General features: G+C 41.8%; 1 non-coding gene across 1 annotated transcript; it reads left to right on the forward strand.

Moving 5' to 3' along the window:
• The first annotated feature begins 957 nt into the window (after window positions 1-957).
• trnae-uuc (transfer RNA glutamic acid (anticodon UUC)) lies at window positions 958-1,029 on the forward strand. The gene has a single exon. It is a non-coding gene; the product is annotated as a tRNA-Glu (tRNA).
• Window positions 1,030-5,203: the final 4,174 nt, after the last annotated feature.

A 5,203-nucleotide genomic window follows, 5' to 3' on the forward strand; every position in this document is an offset into this window, starting at 1 on the left:
CACAGAGATGAGAGCAAACATGAAGAGAATTCCTCAGTCAGGGCACACTCCAAGTGCAGGAGCATCTTGTGGTATTTTACTGACATCTTGTGGCCAAACCGTGTAATTGCATCTAAATATTATCAAGATCTGAAAATTGATGTTTGCTGGTAATGAAGTGACATAAAGTTTAAATGCTGACACTTTTTTCTTTTAACCGCTGAATAACCACATGACAGCATATCACTATTATCACCATTGTGGTTTACGCAGTCAGATCAATAATTACTGTCATACTCAGTAAAGAAGGTTTGTTTGGTTGTCCTTGGGTTTTACAGGAATGTTTGTTTTATGTGTCTATAACGTTAGTTTTTGGTTGCACGTGTTGGTTGATGGAACATTCTCCTAACGTTTGTAAAGTAGGAACGTTCAGAGAGCCTTTGGAGAATGTTCCTGTTTGGTTGTATTAAAGTTCCCCTCGCTATTGCAACACAAGAAAACTTTGGAAAACCTATGACAATGTTCCAGGTAGGTTCTCTGAGTGTTCGCTGAGGTTAGTTAGTTCTTTGAGGGTTAGATAAGGACATGCAGTCAATAGGCAACTGGTATGAAATTTAGTTCGAGTTAGTTGCCGTGGTTAATGCCATCACTGAACTCATCTGTTTGCGAGTTATAATCTCAGTACAATAAGCTGGCTGAAGGAGCAACATATCAGAGAAAGTACAGTAATACTGGGCGAGATATCAAGGCCAATCGAAACATGACAGAACACTATCATTCTCCCCGAGAATAAGTTGTGAAGATGTAACAAAAAAATGTCGGCTCCTGTTATTTTTGCAGATGCCTCACAAATACTGCGCCCAGCCACTAGAGGACCACAGAGGTACTTTAGCCAGATAAATTGGAAAATATTTCCCACAACCACTAGTGGCTCTCAGTGGTACTGCAAAGAGTTTGGATACTTCCTAGGGTTTTCACTCCCTGGTAGTCTAGTGGCTAGGATTTGGCGCTTTCACCGCCGTGGCCCGGGTTCGATTCCCGGTCAGGGAAAAGTCATGTTGCTTTATGATTATGACAGTCAATTTCATGCTCTTTTAACAATAGGCATTGTTTCAAAGCAGCTTGACAGAAAATTAAAGGCTTTAAAAATCAGCTAATTCTATCACTAATTAAAGAAAATACTGTTCCCTCTTACCCAAGGGGAACATTATTATTAAAATGTCAAAACAAACACATTCAAACCAGTGACCTAACAATGGCCATCAAAAGCACCTACAGTTCTCCATGCTACCAAATGAGCTGTCAAAGGAGGGCCTCAAAGAGCATGTTTGATAAATGAGCAAAAAAAAAAAACTTGAAAAACTCTTTGTTCTAATATATTGCATATAAATTGCTGCACACCAAAGCTATTTCCTAGGTTAGAAAAGTTGTTTCCCACAAGCTGGCTTCACGTACAAATCCATTTCATGTGCACATGCAATATACAACAAAGTCAAAGTCCCTCTCATGCCAGAATCTGGTCTTCCCAGGCAGTCTCCTGTCCCAGTACTAGGTGTATGGGTGCAGCACCAATCTCCATTTTGATAGCTCTCAGCATCTCATGTATTGAGGTATTTCACTCACGTGACCAAGTCATGTGATGCTGCCATTTTGGACGGCACGGCTCGAATCAGTTTGAATGCGAGGAAGGCGACAAACGAAAAGCATAAAAGAAAAAGGAGCGAGATGCAGAAAACACCTTCACTATCCAGCGACGTAGGGCATTTACAGGGCGAGCAGAGGGAGAGGCATTTGCAAAAATTGAGGTTAGCAGGCTTAGAGAATGATGTTTACCTGCTTCCACCAGGATTGTTCACCCTCGTCTTTACCTGACTTCGGCCCACATGATCTGTATACTTATGTCGTTAAAAACCCATCGCCATACACAGGTATTGATCTGAAAGCGTATAAGAGTTTGGATGCCTACAAATATTTTGTGTCAGGCTGGGTAACATGCCTACATCAGTGGGTTGTCCCTGGAGCCGGTGGTCGCCATCTGATTACAGCTAAGGTTTGTTCACATTTTCATTTACTTTCGGTCCTCAGGATAAACAAAATGTTATTAAATGTCATTGAAATAACTTCTTAGTCTGTTGAGACATGGCCCGTTTTAAATTTGCTGTTACCAGGCAATGACCAAGAACTGTATTATTAGGGTCGGTGTAGTTGTAGCAGTGTATTAGCAACTAGCTGTTAGCACTAGCTAATGTCAACAACATCGTAGCTGGTATGTTACTGTAGCAATATTTACGTTCAGTCATTTGGATGACTGTTAAAACCTTTCAGTCTCAAGTTTTTCCTTTACTGGATTTGCTAGTTTACTGAGCTAGCGCGCTCGCCGGCCAAGCCGGGAGCCATCGCGCGCTCGCCGGCCAAGCCGGGAGCCATCACGCGCTCGCCGGCCAAGCCGGGAGCCATCGCGCGCTCGCCGGCCAAGCCGGGAGCCAGCGCGCGCTAGCCCAGTAAACTAGTAAATCCAGTAAAGGAAAAACTTGAGACTGAAAGGTTTTAACAGTCATCCAAATGACTGAACGTAAATATTGCTACAGTAACATACCAGCTACTGTTGTTGACATTAGCTAGCTTGCCGTCCAAAAGGGTGGACACCGGGGCGTCACGTGACCCTGTGACATCAGGTGAAATACCTCAATACAGCCAGGGTTACAGTGGGGGTTGGTCCTCTGATCACTTTGAGAGTTTGACTTCCCCACTTGCATCTGTATTGCAGCGTGCCTTGCCAGACGGTAGTAGGTACCATTTTTATGATGGTCTTTGGTATGACCCGACCACGAGTAGAAATCATGATCTCCCAGTCAGGAGGCAGACACGCTAACCACTAGGCTAACTCACGGTCATAATATACAACGCAATGAAATAAGTTAGAAAATCTGTTATAAATAGTGATTTCTCTTCAGAGCCTTAACAGTATTGCACCCAGCCACTAATGGGCCTCAGTAGTACTCAGAGGCACCCTCACTGCCACAGCCCAGGTTTGATTCTCAGTCAGGAAGAAGACTTTTACCTCTTTCCCATGGGAACATTATTACTATTGTCATGAATTGTGTGCATTTAGATCCAAAAGCAGGAAGAAAGGCAGGAGAAAGGAGAAGCCGAGAAGCATCCCAGAAAGTGTCGCAGAAATAGAAGAAGGGATCTTAGGACACTTTGTGAGGACAACCAGCAGAATCTCATGGAGATCAAGGATCAACTGCAAAGATCCTCATGTCACCAGCGACTCCTCAAGCTGACTTAGGAAACTGAAGCTTTGTCTGCTCGACTGTGAACTTTGTGTTTTGTACTTAAACTGGTTTGGAATGGGGAAATCCCCCCTGCACCTGCATCTTTGGCTGATGAGAAAGAAGAGTGTCTCACATGTGTCAACAAAGTTAGGGATTATGGGTAAAGAAATGTATTTCGCCTGCCTTGCGCAAAAAGAGACATATTTAGCCTGTCTTGCAGAAGAAGAACTATATTTAGCCTGTCTTGCCAAGATCTCATCTCATCTCATTATCTGTAGCCGCTTTATCCTGTTCTACAGGGTCACAGGCAAGCTGGAGCCTATCCCAGCTGACTACGGGCGAAAGGCGGGGTACACCCTGGACAAGTCACCAGGTCAAACAACCATTCACACCTACAGTCAACTAGAGCCACCAATTAGCCTAACCTGCATGTCTTTGGGGAAACCAGAGCACCCAGAGGAAACCCACACAGACACAAGGAGAACATGCAAACTCCACACAGAAAGGCCCCCTTCAGCCACCGGGCTCAAATCTGGAACCTTCTTGCTGTGAGGCAACAGTGCTAACCACTACACCACTCTCTATATACATTGCTATACACCAAAGCTATTTCCTTGGTTTGGAAATCTGTTTTTCACAAGCTGGCTTAACCTACAAATCCATTTTATATGCATATGTAATATACAACGCAATGAAATAAGTTTGAAAATCTGTTATGAATAGTGATTTCTCTTCAGTTTTTCAGGCTGCTGAAAAGATCAGTTTCAAGGAATGAAACCAAATCAATGGACCTTAGTTGTTTTTGCCATTTTGGCAAATGGGAAAGCAAACTCCAGAAAAGTTCTACTAGTGATGACTGTAAAGCTCTGGACATAAAATTCCAGTAAAGCTCCAGTTTCTATTAAAGCAGCAATATTTATGAGTATTTCGGACTTTGATGTTTTATTTCCTATTCCGACTGATTCAAATGGTAAAAAGCTGTAGCCGTTGTCTACACATATTTCCCAGTCGCCTTCACAGAGATGAGAGCAAACATGATAGACTAGGTCGATTTTCAGATAATGTGACACCCCCAGGCATTTTTGAGTAAAAGTTGGCAAACAAACTTTTCTAAAAGTATTTTTTGTGCTGAATCCATTTTTGCTGTTTGCCAAGCTGTATCTCTTATGTGGAAGTCTGTAGAGCACAAAATCTAAGACAACCTCTAAAATTTCAGTAAATTCCGTTTTTTTTATTTTACATCATGTACAACAATAATGATCAAGTCTAGGAGGTTTATTTGTAGTGAGAATTATGGTACTTGTATGTGACAAGGACAATTGCACTTTCATTTCTTATTGTTGTCCTGAATATGTCTTCTTTTATCCCTATATTTCAAGCAGACAAATAGAAAATCTTACATTCCTGAGTCATTTCATTGAGGATGCATGGAAACTGTTGCCATCACATCAGAGTTTGTAAATTAACTTCAAACTTATCCACAAGAACTTTAATTCAAAATAAAATCACTTTTTGCCATCATTTCTATTTCCATACAGTGTTTAAATATTGCTAATCATAGGGCTGGGCAATATATTGATATTTAAGATGTATCGAGATGGACAAGTATCTCGATATGGATTTTGAGATGTCGAATTAATCGAGAAAAAAAATTACTTTTTGGAATTACAGAGGTTTGGTCACCCTATCACTCTCTAACACCTCAAAACACTGTTAGTTGAAAGATAAGTAGCATTTAATATTGTGCAGTAGCATTTACTTGATTGCGTTTTCACATATTTCCACTGCATGCCTTCGGTTGGCTACTCCAGCAACTTCACTCAGACTGCCCGTGCTTCGATCGCCCATGCTGCAGTAGGCAAACATCTTACTGCGGAGCAGCAGCACAGACAGTTTTGTCCCACAGCAGTTTAAAAACTGATACAGTTCTGTCCCTACTAGCAGAA

This window comes from Neoarius graeffei, chromosome 22, assembly GCF_027579695.1.
Source record: "Neoarius graeffei isolate fNeoGra1 chromosome 22, fNeoGra1.pri, whole genome shotgun sequence".
NCBI lineage: Eukaryota > Metazoa > Chordata > Actinopteri > Siluriformes > Ariidae > Neoarius > Neoarius graeffei.